The sequence below is a fragment of the Ixodes scapularis genome, unplaced genomic scaffold (assembly GCF_016920785.2).
Source record: "Ixodes scapularis isolate PalLabHiFi unplaced genomic scaffold, ASM1692078v2 ptg001158l_1___fragment_5__unscaffolded, whole genome shotgun sequence".
Classification (NCBI taxonomy): Eukaryota; Metazoa; Arthropoda; class Arachnida; order Ixodida; family Ixodidae; genus Ixodes; species Ixodes scapularis.
This window is the reverse complement of record NW_024610110.1, coordinates 1340221-1356436: the sequence shown is the minus strand read 5'-3', so window position 1 is coordinate 1356436 and position 16216 is coordinate 1340221. Positions and strand designations below refer to the sequence as shown.

Below are 16216 nucleotides of genomic sequence, written 5' to 3'. Positions count from 1 at the left end.
TTCCACTTATCTCGAGTTGGCTCTCCATAGTTTTATTTATTTTGCTAGGTTTTATCTCCTTATATTTACATATGTACACACTTTTTAATAGATGACAAAGTTACATTTTATGCAATGGAACTGTCGCGGTATTTTAAGATATATTGAGGATGTCAATCATTTCATGGATGAGCTTCGACCCATTGCTCTTGTCTTGCAAGAAACCCATCTTCACTCTAATACTTTTAACATTTTAAGGCGCCATCAGGTTTTCAAGAAAGACCGTCCCGCTTCCACTCCTTCTGCTGGTGTTGCAGTAGTTGTGCAGAGTGGAGTCGCTTGCTCTCAAGTTCCACTCCGCACACCTCTGGAGGCTGTTGCAGTGCGTCTCCTCGTGGACCGCCTCGTAACGCTTGTTTCTTTATACTTGCCACCAAATATTTCTTTGGATCTTCAAGAACTGCAGGGACTCGTAGGACAGCTTTCTCAACCGTTTTTAATTTTGGGTGATTTTAACGCTCATCATCCCATGTGGGGTAGTACCCGTCAAGACTCCCGGGGTGGAGTTATTGAACGTCTTTTGTTGTCTTCTGGGCTGTGTCTTTTTAACGGGAAAGAACCAACTTCTTTTAGTGCGACACACAACTCATTCACATCTATTGATCTTTCTATCGCTTCACCTTCATTACTTCCTTGCGTTTCATGGAAGATTCTTCATAAGCCTTTTGGAAGTGATCATTATCCTATTGTTTTAAAAAGTACTGTTCCATTGCCTAATCTTTTAAGGCGTCCCCCTAGGTGGAAATTAGACAAGGCTGACTGGACACTTTTTAATCTTCACTGCACTTTAGATCCTTCGATTCTTTCTTCTATGTCACCCGAGAACGTTACACTTCATGTTACTGAGCAGATACTAAGGGCTGCTCAGCGCTCTATTCCGCAAACTTCTGGCAATTTGCCAAAAAAATGTTAACCTTGGTGGAATAAGGAGTGTGCCACAACCCTAGCAGATCAAGACAGGGCCTGAGAAAGATTTCGGAGATATCCCACTTCGCACAACCTTGTGGAGTTCAAGCGCCGAAAAGCCAAGGCTCGTTGGACTAGGAAGCGGGCAAAACGGAAGTCTTGGATGAAGTACCTGTCTTCTCTAACTAGTTTCGTCCCTGCCAAAGAGGCCTGGTACAGATATAGGAAAGTAAATGGGGGCTATAGGTGCTTTGCCATTCCAACTTTTAATGCTCCTTGTTCGTCATTAAAAGACATAGCTAACATCCTCGGAGAACATTTTTATAATTCATCCAGCTCAGCCAACTACAGTGCTAACTTTGCACAGTTTAAAGCCCGTGCGGAGCAACAAAAGCTAGTCGTAACTGGAGGAAAGGCAGCCTCTTATAATCGGCCTTTTACGCGATATGAACTTGAGATGGCCCTTAATGTAAAAAAGCTATCTGCTCCTGGGCCCGATGGGCTTCAGTATGAAATGCTTCGTAACCTGTCCACGGAATCCCTTGAAAACCTTCTTCTTTTTTTTAATTCCTTATGGAAAAAGGCTTGTTTTCCTCAGACTTGGAGGCATGCACATATTATTCCCCTTCTAAAACCTAATAAAGATCCTTCACAGCCGTCAAGTTACCGCCCTATCGCACTGACGAGCTGCCTCGGAAAAACGTATGAAAGGCTGATAAACAGGCGACTCGTTTATGTATTGGAACGACCGAGGTCCTTTGATAACAACCAGTGTGGATTCCGCCGAGGCCGTTCTACTCTCCATTACTCAGTTGTAAACCGGCAGCACAGTGTCGCAGTTTTTTTTCGATTTGGAGAAAGCATATGATACAGCGTGGAGACATGGGATTCTTCAAGATCTGTATGCATGTAATATCCGTGGCCGTATGCTGCAATGCATAAGGGAATATCTAACAAACAGGACTTTTCAAGTTCGTCTTGGCTCCAAACTATCTGACTCCTACGTGCAAAAAAATGGAGTCCCTCAACGAGGAGTCTTGAGCGTGACTTTATTTGTGCTAAAAATCAGTTCAATTGCACGACTGCTACCTCCTTCTGTTTCATATTTCCTTTACGCTGATGATATACAGATCTCGTCTTCCTCTTGAAACCTTTCCAGCTGTGAGCGCCAATTGCAGATAGCCATAAACAAACTTTCCAAGTGGGCTGACGAAAATGGGTTTCAGTTCTCTGCATCCAAAACAGTCTGTGTGCCCTTTTCTTCGCGTCGTGGGCTGTCATTGGACCCATCACTGGAACTAAATGGAAACCCTGTACCTGTCAGGAAAGAGCAGAGATTTCTTGGTGTGATATTTGATAAAAAGCTTAGTTTTATTTCACACCTGAAAGCTTTAAAAACTAAATGTCTTCAGTCTATGAATCTTTTGAAAGTTCTATCTCACAAGTCATGGGGTTCTGACAGAAAATGTATTCTACGGTTGTACAATGCCCTTGTAAGATCTCGTCTTGAATATGGTGCGATAGTGTATGGTTCGGCCCTGCCGTTTGCCCTCAAGATGTTGGACCCAGTTCACCTCATGGGGTTGAGACTAGCAACTGGTGCTTCCCGAACATCCCCTGTCTCCAGTTCATATGCAGAAGCTAATGAGCTATCACTGAACAAACGACGAACCTATCTTAGCCTAACGTATGCTTTTAAGATTCTGGCTGACCCTCAACACCCTACCTATTCTTCCTTTACAAGGTCGAGGTTTTCCCGTCTCTTTAACAACAAGCCAAGCATTGTGACACCATTAAGCTCCCGCATTGAAGAACTTTGCACTTCACTGCATCTTTCATTGGGCCAGGTCGGCCTCATTCGAAATGTCGACGACCGTATTCCACCCTGGAAGACACTGCCAGTTGCCTGTGACTGGTCGCTCACAAAATTTAACAAGCATGGCATTTCCCATGCTGTAATACTCCAAGAGTTTTGTGAAGTACAAATCAAGTATGATGGTTATCTTCATGTTTACACAGATGGCGCCAAGACTTCATCTTTCGTTGGCTGCGTTGTGTATTCAGAACGCTTCTCTCAAGTTAAGCGACTTAATTCGTTTGCTAGCATTTTTACTGCAGAACTCTATGCAGTATCAATGGCAATAGACTACATTCTACATAAGAAAATAACTAGGGCTGTTCTATTTGTTGATTCTCAAAGTGTGATTGTTGCAGTTTGCTCTGTTAAAGACACTAAAAACATGCTTGTACAACAAATTCAAAGTAAACTCAACGCTGCTCTGCATGATGGTCAAAGCATAACATTTTGTTGGGTACCTAGTCACGTTGGCATAGAGGGCAACGAGAAGGCCGACAGGCTTGCAGGGTCTGTGGGAAACCTTGTCCAATCGTCTTTCTGTTTACCATATCAGGATATAAAGCATTTAGTAAAGTCATCACTTTTTCGTTGATGGCAGTTGGAATGGGACAGGGAGTGCGAAAACAAGCTCCACGTTACAAAGCCTGTTCTTGGAGCTTGGGAAAGCTCTTCATGCAAGAGTCGTCTTTATGAAACCTTGCTGTGCCGTCTGAGAATTGGGCATTCTTTCATCACTCATAAGTACCTACTTTGGGGGGAAGATCCTCCTATTTGTGATCAGTTTGGTGATTCTCTTACAATTTTACATATCTTGTGGCCCTTTCCCGCTCTGGAGCCCAAGCATCGTATTTATTTTCCCGAGTTGTTTCAACAACAGATCCGGTTTCATCCGGCCCTCCTTCTGGGGGAGAATCCCATAATCCCTTTTAGCAGGGTAATAGACTTTCTTACTAGCATTGGCATTTTATACCAAATATAGCTTTACCAAATCCTAGGTTGCACTTTGTTAAAACTCTCACCAAAGCATGCTGATTGTTACTATCGTTTGGCGCAGATGGCCTCGTAGCTCTCGCGCCATTAAACCCCCATAATCATCAAGACTGATTACTCTGCTCCGGTTTCCACTAGTGCTGATGCGTCGTGACCGTCGATAATAACGTTTAGGTTATTGGACACCGAACCAGGCGCGTCATTGTAATGCGCAGCGCCGTAACAGTGTGAGCGCTCCGTCGTTCTTGGAGGCTCTTTACTTCGTTCGTCTTTGGGAACATCACCTCCAGGTTAGAGTTCCTGTATAAGCTACCTACGGTAGCAGAGTTGCGCATTCAGCCTCGGCGAGTGCCCGTAGCGCCGGCTTCCCCGCACGCCCTGGATGCTTTGCTCCTCACGTGACTAAATTTGGCGAATAGCGGCGCCGCGGGCGCCGCCGCGCGAGGAAAACAGAAGTGGAGGAAAAATAGGCGGAAAGCAGTGGAACATACGCCGGGTCGCGAAAAACGTCGGCGGAGCGACCGCAAAGGTGGCTTTCTTGCACGTCACCGGATGCTTTGCTCCTCACGTGATGGATCTCGGCGAATAGCGGCGTGGCGGCGCGGGGTAAACAAATGCGCAACTCTGGCTCCCGTAGGGAGCCTATACAGGAACTCTAGTCCAGGTGTTGCCGCGCCTAGTTTTCCCGGCGGCGCAGGGGAGACAGGCTCTCTCGGCGGGATCGTGGCGCTGGAGACGCTGAACGTCATGGCGATGGCGATCGAGATTCACGTCGGAGAGACGGCACTGAAGTGGGCGAGCGTTAGAGGTACTCCTCGATATCACGAGGGCGTTCGTTGTCCCTCGGGCGTGCGTCGTTCGGGTGGAAACCACGCAGCCCAAGTCGACGGTAGGAGCAGCTGCGGTAGATGAGGTCAACTTCCCCACAATGGTAGCAGAGCGTCGCTCTGCTACCACTGCGGGGTAGCTGAGCGACAGGATAGCAGAGCTCAAAAATGCCGTCAATCGCTTACCGACCGCCGTGGCATGGTGCATTTTTTTATATAACAGTTTTTTTATTGTACCAATTACTCCGCGACATATGATCGAACCTCCCAAACTTCGACAATATAAAGAACAGACTCGGAAAAGTATTCCGCCACAGACCTCGTGTCAACACATGGCCTGTGATGACATCTCATACAACAAGAAGGTAGTATGAGGTGCTTGTGGTCAGTATCTACCGTGGTTCAGCTCGAGGCTGGTAAGTTACTTATCTCAAGTAGACCTCCCCGAGTGCAACATGGCTTTGTGTACCTTAGTGGTTCCTTTTTGCTGACTGACTGACGCAAAGTTTTATTTCTTCACATAGCCGTTGCCAATGTTGTCAGCTGCTGGGCACTTGTTGCGCGCGTGTGGTCGAGTAGTATAAAACCGCGCCACTGGCATGGAGAGAGAACTGCTCTCGGGTGCAATGTTGCGCTTTTTGGACTCCCACGGCGACTAGGGAGAAGGAAGGGACGTCAACAACGCAGCAAACGCAGATTGGATGTTGATAGGTGAGAGTTACGAATGACGAATTTTCTCAGAAGAAAACAAAGCTCATGTTTTTCTTAGTTTTTTTCTGCGGAAATTCGTCATCAGCTACTCTCACCATTCAACTTACAATCTGTGTTTGCTGCGTTGTTGACATCACTTCTTTTTTTTTTTAGTCACCGCGGTAGTCCAAAACACGCAACATAGGGCCCCTGGTCTCCAATGTGTGTCCAGCGCTGCCCTCTGGCAGGGAATGTAGACACCCCACCGGAAGCTTCTTATGGTAGCAGATGTTGGTTTATACGTCCCTGTTTCTCTTACTGTGAGGAATGCTTGAAAGAGAGCGCCCTTGCTCTAGGAGCTGATCTTCTATCTTCATGTCTCTTTTTCATTCGGTAGCCAAAGTGGATTTTGGAAACAAATATAGAAGATTTCTAGCTGGAAGTCTGTAAAAAACACATTTTTTTCTCTCTCCCTCTTGACCATTTAACAAAAGGGCGTCTACCTAATGCCATTTTGCGTGTTATAGTTGTGGATAAATTTTTATAGTTACGCAGTCGAAGCTATGGGCGCGCATGCGATTGCGCACCTTTAGCGTCCATCAAAGCTGTGCACGCGCACTCTTAACTCCTGAAACGCCACAGAAAGTTGTTTTCGAGTGTAGTGGGAACGACGCGCCCTATGTACGTTTTCTGAAGCTACAAACGTGCGCATTCTGAGGGGTGAATGATTTCGTAAATATTGGAGTGGTCATAGAAAAAATCGTAAGGGTGCAGGCGAGCTGGTGAATATTAACCATGTTGAAATAACCTGAGGCTGGGGTAGAGAAGAAGCATCAAATCGTAGAAGGGACAGAAAATAGACAGGACGACGGAGTGGTGTATTAGCAACGTCCGCGCCCAAAAACGTCGCTGTGTCCGGCTTTCCACGATTGAACAAATCACAGGCATAAGAGCATTGCCAGAATATTGTGAACGCTTGTGGTATTTATATCAGTGAAAAACACTTTTCAGCAAGAAAAGAATGTTGTTTTGATTTTTACTGACAAGTTCTTTTCTTTTTTCCTGAAGGAGGTATTACAAGAGCCCACAGTGTTACTTGTTTTGGCGATGTTAGGCTTAGGTGGACTTGGGCTCGGAGAAACTTTTCGTCTTTCTCAATTGTCCTTTGAACAAGATAACGTCAAGTTCTCAAACTTCCGCGTTCTTTCCCCATCGCTATCACGTTCTCACGATGTTTCCGTTTTCTGCGATGCAAAGGTAACTTACCTGGGCCGAAAAAAACACGGTTTTCTTTTCCTAGAAATAAAACATGAACCAGAAAAAAAAAAAAACTTTTTTTCATTGCAAAAATTAACTATGCATTGCCGAACGCTTATTCTGCGCCAAAATAGACCGCTAGAGGGCCGAACCAGATGCTAAAGTTTCAGCACTGACCGTTATCTTCTGCAAAGGTTATGTGATTTTGCGGAACTTTCAGCGGGAACATGGGGAGGCCCATTTTCGCCTGCACTCTTAGAAAAAAGGGTCAGTATTGTCCTCCCTGAAAGAAGGAACGTTTATGACACTTATGTTCCTTCAGACAGGGAGAAACGTTCGTCCCTAAAGCAGGGGAGCAAAAGTTCCTGCGTCGCGTGCATCTCATTATGGCGGCCACGAATCGAGCAAGTCGAGCTCAATAAGGCTTAACGAGAACACAAATAAAAACTTAACACGAGCGTTCCGCGAAATGTATTTGTTTCCGAAGCCGGCTTCCCCCTGCAGGTAAAGAGACTTACGTTTGGAAAGCATGCAGTCACTTAGTCTTCTCGTCGTCAGCACTGCGATGTTAAACGGAAACAACCCGCACTCAGTTCGCGCACTTTATGTCTTACCTTTGCTATTCCTCGAGCCACAATTTCTTCGTCAACCGTTGCGTCAACTGCACATGACGGATTGGTAAACCATTCGCCCACAAACCAAAAGCCGCTCTCAATAAAAGCAAATCCGAAGCAGCCTCATGGCTCATTGCAGCACGCTAACACGAAATTATTTCGTAGCCGAGTAGCGTATAAGGAGGTTAAATCGCTTGCCACCAGATGGCAGGGCAAGCAGAGTAATCGCAAGTAGCTAGGCTAGGTGGCGGTAGGTACAGTTCAGTTCATGTTATAAAAGAAAAAAATATTTTCTCACGCCACCATTGCGCTTCGGGATCTTCGGGAACCTCTATTAAACACACGTGTAGAGTAAAGACATTACTCATACTACAAGTATCAGCTGAACGTACACGACCGCATACGCATGCATCCCACATACAAACATCGATACATCAACGCACTAACCCGATCACTACTCCCGAGCTCTGCGTTTCCGTCTTTTATACTGGTCGTTTAGAACGTACGGAATTTCTCGGTGACTTTCTAAGCAATACAAGATATTCCCAGCATGTTTATTTTTTCCGGCAATTTCATACACCTGAGAGTATTTTTAATGGCTCCGGGTATAAATCTCGTATAAAAAAGAAAACGCTCGATCATGCCGTAATTATTTGAAAACCAAAAAACCGAGCAGCTCCAATGCGGTTCCAAGTCTTGAGTTCGTTTCCCCGCACGGCACTTCGCAGCCAGTATTTCTATTGTAGTGTTTGTTCTTCTATCTGTGCTGTTCGCGCACGGCTGCAATTGCCGCCTTGAATTAATCTTTGAAGAGAGCAGATATTCACTTAGCTATAAGTGATGCTTCACGGGCAGAGAAATCGCCTTTCGATCAACTTGAATGCAGTCAAAGCCGCGACTTGCGGCGCGTGTCAAGTGTAAGGAGCTACGCCGTGGAGAGCTCGAAAACGTCTTGCGGTCATCCTAGCCCGCCACTTGGAAGGCAGTTCTTCTACGAACAGTAGTATATATAAACAGTAAAATAAAGGATAGCTTTTTTTCTCGATTTTACTGTTTTTTTTTTTTGTTTTTACTGATAAAATTTCGCTGTAAATATACCTACTTTCCGTCATAATTTCGTACTGTTCAGACTTTTCACCAGAGCGCACTCGCTCTAGGGAACCGACAGCCTCATTGTCCACTCTACGATAGGAGCTTACCATTCAGACTAGCGTTCCAACAGGACTATCCGCACGTCGATCGACTGCACTTAATTCCTCGAGTGGTCTTAAACTCTTTAACGTAAAGCGGAATGTCAACCTTCGACACCCTCCCCCTCCGATCACTGCCCGACCAGCGACTTCAATACCCGACATTTTACGTGATCTTATCTTGTTGTTACACCACTGATACGCCAACACATGGTCACATCGGCGATAATTCCAGTCTTCTGTTCACTACGCACAAAACTGCCATCACGATGTTGCTGCTATGTTGCTGGCACGCAGAACTGCAGAACCACGTTGAACGCCGTTTGGCACTCGGCTCGGGAAAACAGAACCGAACTCATCGCGGAAGGCACCCAAGCAGCCGGCACGAACATCTGCCTGCCTTGGAGGCTGTTCCTGCGATTTCCCTAAAATCAAAAACGTCGACACAGTTCCGCGTGGTTCCGTTACTGTAGTTCCGCGTGGGTCCCACAATCGAGAGGCGGCCATCTTACCCAGTGTACGTAGCGCTGCTGGCACTGCTTCGGAACTTCGCTGTTTCTAGCGGCTTTGTTTGCTCGTTTGATAAAATGAGTGGTAAAAACTTCAATGCAACCGAAATGTTCTACACGTTCCTACTTGAATTAATAAAGCTTGGACTTGGGATTGGGCTAGTTGGTTGTAGATGGATAGACTTGCTGCGCTGCGAAGTCTATAGAACAAGTGCGTGACCAAAAATTGAAAGAAAAGGAGGAGTTACATTGAGATTAGAAGAAACGCAACGAAAACGAATAGGCGCAGTGGGATAATTAGATCGGTTCTGTTGACGAACCTATCTTTTTCGTCCTTCATCCTCTTTTTCTTGGGGGGCATGTTTATACATGCAGTCCACTGACTCTCGCCCTGCCTATCCGCTGTATCGATGAAGTAGTTGTACATCAACTTGGTTCGGGTCGGTGACAAAAAGGCATCGCAAATGTTCCTGATGTTGAACTTGAAGAAGCGTACTTGCCTCCAAGTCTCGAAGCGTAGCATTTTGCAGCAGCGCCTTGCTATGGTTTCCCCCGGTGCCATACTTCCGAATAGGGAAATCAGGACAGGTGCTGACAAGCCGTGTGTGAGGGCGTACGTCAGAATGCGATTCATGGATCCATTCGTGTTCGTTGTGTTTCTACTCATCTCAATGTAACTCATCCTTTTCCTGCCAATTTTTTACACGCGTTTGTTCTGAAGAACTTCGCAGGGTAGCACGTCTATCATTGTACTAGAAGACGGAATAACAGGCGGCCTTCGCTGCCGCAGAAGCTCAATCAACTTAACATTTACTTAACAATGTGTGCGACGTGCTCGAAAAACGAAACAGAAATATGAGTCGGAGGGGGAAACCATGGGGGCGAAAGCTTTCTCCCGTCTGCCTGGAGAAGGGGGAATACGTCTCGTTCCTCCCTTCTTCTACTGTCCGCCTGGGGGCGCGTCAGTAGAAGGGAGGGAGACGCGCCGTTCCTATCTTCCTCCATTTTTTCTTAGACCGTGCCTTCGTTAACTGGCGCCATGCGCCATAGATCTCCATGTAATCGAGAGCTCGGTTTGTTGTCACTTTACAAATGAAAATTTCAGAAAATCTCTAACTTCTTTATGAGTTGAAGGTCAGTGCTGAAACTTTGGCATCTAGTTTGAACCTCCCGCGCTACATTTAGGAGGCGAATCAACGTTCGGCAATGCATAGTTTATTTTCGCGGTAAAAACAAAAATTAACTTTTTTTTTCGGTAACGTGGCGGGACTAGACGCCCTGTATTGGCATGACATTTTTTGTTCCTCTCTACGCGTCTTCCGCACCCAGCAGAGATACGCAAACGAATTAACAGACGACATAATAAAGCAGAGATTCGTCTAGACTAAAATTTATTTTAACGAAGGGATAAGTTTTTCTTGTTTCTTAATGCGAACTGGAACTGCATTGTCATTCATATATTTCACTAAAATAATTATTTATCTTGGTTATCCTGCTCGCCGCCAGCTTCTCTTTGGGCTTTTTTGCGCTTTTCACACCTCCTGGGGGCGACTTTGCAAACCAGTATTCAGACGAAGAGCAGACCGATATAGGACAAAGGAAGCGCAAAACTGCCATTTCATTTCTATTGTTTTTTGTTTGTTTATTTTCTAGCTTTGACTCGAGCACTACAAATTAGACAAATTTTTTTTTTTTTGCAAACCAATGTTCGCGTGCCCAGTTTCAGCTATGTATACGTTTGCAATTCGAATTTTGAAAGTCATGCGAAATGTGCTCGTCCAAACGGCCGCACCGCCCCACCCTGAACTTTCGATAATTTAGAACGTGGTTGGAGCTTCGAATTCAGTCAGCAATCAGCTTATTCTACGTTATGTAAGCCACTATAATGTACTTATATACTGGCTCGTATGTCGCGCCGCCCGCTGGCCGCTTGCGGCAGCGGCGGACAGAGTGCGAAGAAGATCTAGCTCGAGATCGGCGGCGAACAGCCCGTGGCCCAAGCCCACCTGACTCACCCAACCTGTATGCGCAGCTGGGAGCATGCAACTCGTTTGTTCCGGAAAAATTCTTAGCCATATATGAGGAAAAGGGTACAAATAAATAGCGGTTGAATCCCCCCTAAGATCGCCCTCTGGGATTTCTCGCATAGTTCGCGCTTAGTAAGAATTTGTTTTAAGTTAATTTTTCTGCCGCATTGCGGCCCGAGTTTCTGCCCTATTTTGGCAACCCTGTTGTAATTTTTTGTTGCTTTTTTCAAGGACAAGCTTCCGCCCGCCACCACTTGGTGCTGACCTGGCGTAGACCACGTGTGAATGGTGGCAGAAATCGAGAGAAACTAGATATTTTCTTATTCACTGATGGCAAGGGGGTTTCATAGCCTCACTTTCTTTGCACTGCGGAGGGAATATAGATTGCACATTTAAATATTCTAAGCTTAAATGGTAAAACAAAATGGCTAGGTGGCGTAAGCTACCGCCCGATCCAAAGGGCTCAGCCGTATTCATCCATCCATCCATCCATCTATGACAAACTTTAGTCGAAGTCAGCTTCGCTTCGGCCGCGCTTCGTTCGCGCACCTTGTTCCCGGTGTTATTACCTTGGAACGGGTCTGCACGTGTCGGACACTTCCGCGTGCTCCCGGACAACACCGGATACCCCCTGCTGCTCCAGGGAAGGTCACAAGTTCATAGCGCAACACTTCAGCACCTCTTCAAACGCGTGAGCAGCCGGCCTCTGAGGCCTTCTTCACCCCTCGACGGTCGCTCGTTTTCGTGCCTGCTAAGGATAGCGCTAAGCGCTAGTGAACCGTTGGTGCCTACCCCGAACGTGTTTTTTAAGCCTCTGTGCATCGAACGACGCACGGAAGTCAGTGGTTTAACTACCATTTTTTTTTTTTTTTTTGTGCGGCAGTTTTCTGTGTTTTAGTTCGAATTTTGCGCGCGAACTGGGAGTGTATGCGACTGTGTTTAGTTGCGCCGGCCGTTAACACAGGGCGGTACGTTCCACCCGTGGATTTCACCGCCTCTGTTCAACTCGCAGCAGGGAAGAACTTTTCTTCCTTCGCCTTTTTTTACCTTTTCTTTCAACATTTTTGTATTAATGTATCCTAGTCACCCATGAATTCAATTAAGAGCGCCCTCAGGCATTCATTGCATAATTAACGCTTAGTAAGAATTTTTTTTAAGGTTAATTTTTCTGCCGCATTCCGGCGCGAGTTTCTGCCCTCGTTTGGCAACCCTCTTCTTGTTTTTAAGTTTTAAGAACTCAACCGCAAACGTTTCTTTTTATTTTCTTGTTTTTTTTTTTTTGTTTAGTAGCTACGGCTACACGATGCCTCTTGAACGGTGGTTCACATTTCGGGAGAGTTAGGGGCAACCGTTTGGTTTGCACTCCACGATTAGTGCTGTAGCTTCGATAGACTCCAGCAAGTCGGTGATTTGGAAATCCTTGTAAAAAAAACGTTTCATTATGCGTCGTGTCCTGTCCAGAACAGGTCACATCACCAACGACCCCCACTGACCTGCACGCCTGCCTTACTATTACAGTCCTTTTAGCCGTACGCGACTAAGAGAGGTTTCATTTCCCCCCTTTTTTATCCTCCCGTTCCCCCTTTCTCCCCCAGCACCGGCACTTGTTGGAGGACCTCTCCAACAATTTTTTTTGTATTTTTTTGTTTTCTTTAAGTTCCGGCAGGAATACGTATTAACGGTTCTTGCCGGATTCAAGGGTAGGGAAGGCCGATCACGTTGCAGCTTGCTGCACTGCCCTTGTCGTCCGGCAAGCCTTCTTTCTCCCCAAAAAGATGTACACCGGGGTCCTCTTTCTTTACTTCCGCCTTCGGCGGAGATCTCTAGTACTAGCGAAATGCCTCGTCATCTAATCAGTGACGCGCATGACTGGATTAACGAGATTCCCACTGTCCCTATCTACTATCTAGCGAAACCACAGCCGAGGTAACGGGCTTGGAGAAATCAGCGGGTAAAGAAGACCCCGTTGAGCTTGACTCTAGTCTGACTCTGTGAAGACACGCGAGAGCTGTAGCATAAGTGGGAGGCCATGAACCCTCGTGGTTGTGTCGTGCCGACAGTGAAATACCACTACTTTCATCGTTTCATTACTTATACCCCGGTCAGACGGCAGCTAAAATGGCATTTACGCCAAATGACATTCAGTGTAAATGCCATTTAGGCACTGCTACACGGCAACTCAAATGGCATTTTACCTAAATGCCATTTCGGGTAAACAGAGTTCCCCAAACCCGTTTACGGCTCGCAAAGCGTACTCTCGAGGGCAGCGCTCGACACATATTACGGGATTGTTTTAAAAAAAAGCAGGCATATATTGCGAAACAATTTTTACATCGTTTTAATTGCGAAAATAATTTCTTTAACGCGTGTTTCGCACGCACTTTACGTTCCTAATTGTTTAACCTACTCACGACACCAGTTATCCAGTAGGCATAATAGCTCTGAACCGCTGAACCTGTCGCGTGCTCGCCTCGGTCGGCTCTCGGTTCGTTGGTTCCACTAGCGATGCGCTCCTCATTTATGCGTTCTTACGATGCGGGAAGGACCGCCTGCCGACAAAAAAGGCGACCTGTCCCGCGAGACGTCGGTACTCAAACTATGTGAGACGAGCACCTCGAATGTCTTCGGTAGCAGAAGCGGAACGGCGGGTTCTGCACCGGCCTACGGGCGATTTTAGAAGCCCTCCGTTTCCTCCGTTACCAAAACCTTAAGGAGCATTTTTGGGTAAGATATAACTTTCACGGTGGGCATAACCAACAGGAGCACTCGAAACAATTAGCGGAGCGGACGGCCGTCTGGTATTTGTTTTGTGTGTATGGGTCGTCGCAGCTCTGCGTACCTCGAACGAGTACTGCGTACCTCGAACGAGTTTATTGCACGACCGGCTTGGTCGTGGTTTATACTAGCTGACTTCGCCTAGCTGTGCTTTAAATTTCGCGCTTGTTGCTCTGGCTACACCTCGCGGAGTTAGCTGAATCTTTACTTGGCTGCCGCGAAGTAGAGATTCTGGGAAGAATGCAAGACGACAAAAACTGGTTACTTTTCTTTAAGTGGTACAAATTTTGTAATTGCCCTGTTGTTGTAATAAACGTAGTATAGGCAATTCCCACCATGACTTCTTACCGGCTTTTACATTCCCATTGACAATCTCCAAAAAGAAATAAAAAGAAATGCTGCGTGAAGTCAGTCTCTCAATGTTTCTATTTCTAGCTTTCTTTGATGTTGGATAATCCCATACTGTTTCAAAGCGAAATATGCTACGTGTGTTTACATAATACGCGCACAATTTTATTCCAAAACATCCTAAAAATTGTTTATTAAGGTATTGCGTCTATACATTGAATACAATTGCTGCACAGTTTCTACTTAAGATATTTACGTGTTCCAGAAAACATCTGCTGCTGGGGGCCACCATAGAAGTAGGCAAAGTGAGCTGGCTACATTACAGAGAAATCTACAAGTTCCCGGGATCACTGTCTCTAAATAAGTGGCAGTTTCTTGCAGCCATGGCCACTTTTGTGACATTCTCCTCACTTGTTTTCAGACGTGCAATGTGAAAGCATCGCAGAAAGCAACCTGTGTGAGGTACCTTCTAGAAGAGCAGCAATAAAATAATTGTTTGAGGCTGACAATGACAGTGCAATAGCCAGCATCAAGGCTGCCACTGGTATTGACCCCAAGATACCCGAAACTAGTGGCAATGTCAGTGATGATGCCACGAGTTCCAGAACAGGCCGACGAAGCAGTGGTATAAGGGCCGGCACAAGCAGTAATGTGCAGCTGAGCTGAGAAGAGTGAAAAGGAAAAGGCCACATAGAGAGCTCCCGGAAGATGCGAGTCGCAGTAGCAGTGCCACGAAATGTTGGAGAAGCAACTGCTCGCATTGCGCACAAGGTCCCCGCAGGGGGCACCTGTGAAAGGAGGTGTTTGGAGAGTGGTGGCTCCACGGACCCCGAGCCCCGCAGGGGGCGCCTGCACCTTAGGTGCTAGGTGCTTGGTGAGTTGCGTCACCACGGACACCAGCTACGTGGGACACCATACCCGCACGCAGGGGGCACCTACTTTGGTAGGTGCTTGGTGAGTGGCGTCACTACGAACCCCGAGCCATGTGGGTTCGCCCACCCACGTCCGGCTGTGCGTGGCGTACCCGTGTCCGGGGAAAAGGGGACCCTGGTGGTTGAGCTGATCCCGGGGTATGTTTGGACCCTTCGGGGCCCCCCGGGTGAGGCAATACACCGCTTCGACCCCTGCTTCTCGTAGACGGGTGTCCTGGCTTGGCCCGACCAGGATGATTCAGTCAGTCGCCTCTTCTACCCTCTTCTTCCGTCTTTCACTTTTCCTTCCACCTCTTTCTCTTTTCTTCTGCACTCTCTTTCTTCCTTTTTCACCTTCTTAGGCGGCAAGGGCTAACCTTGAGTGGAAACAGGTCCTGTCCCTGCATCCACACTCGGTTATAGTGCCCGGGCAGCACTGGTAGAGTAATTGTGTCAGCCAAGCCTTTCTTGCTATGGCACATTACCTACCCCCTCGTTGGGCTCCGTGGTGGGCGGTGCACCCGGGCACTGAACTTTCCTCCCATCTTTATTGGTTCCAGGCAAAAAACCACTGATCGGGCCCTGAAAAGGGTCCGCACCGAAGCAAAAGACCATCCCACGAAACGTATAGAATTTCTAAAATTCCCAAAGTTCCTTGTATTACACTCGGAAGACGAAAAGCCACTTGGAAAGTTATCCCCTTTCCCCGTATCAAAACTTCTTGAAGGTAATGTTGGAATAAATTTGAATGCCAAAAAGATGGCATCGGGTGACCTTCTTGTTGAAATTAATACAAAACAACAATGTGAAGCTCTCTTAGCTTTGAACGCCGTTGCAGACTACAAAGTTAGCGTAACACCGCATCGCAAGTTAAACACCGTACCGGGAGTCATCTCTGAGGATGACTTGCTTGAAACATCCGAGGAAGAAATCGTTGAGGGCCTTTCTGGTCAAGGGGTTGTAGCTGCGCGTCGCATCACCATCCGCCGAGGTGGTGTTGAAAGAAAAACTAAACACATCATCCTGACCTATGACTCGACCACACTACCTGAAACTCTGAAGGCAGGCTATCTACAGTGCCGTGTACAACCCTATGTGCCGAACCATCAGAGGTGCTTGAAGTGCCAACGGTTTGGCCGTGGGTCGCGGAGCTGTCGGGGAGCCGACACTTGCGCCAAGTGCTCCAGCAGAGATCATGCTGCTGACACCTGCGATAACAATTCGAAATGTGCCAACTGTGACGGTCCTCACCCGGCATACTCTCGCTCCTGTCCA

The 16216-nt window shown here is 46.8% G+C and overlaps 1 pseudogene; it reads left to right on the top strand.

Annotated features, from left to right (window-relative positions):
* The first annotated feature begins 4990 nt into the window (after positions 1-4990).
* Positions 4991-16216, top strand: part of LOC120845420 — a 28363-nt pseudogene continuing 17137 nt past the window's right edge.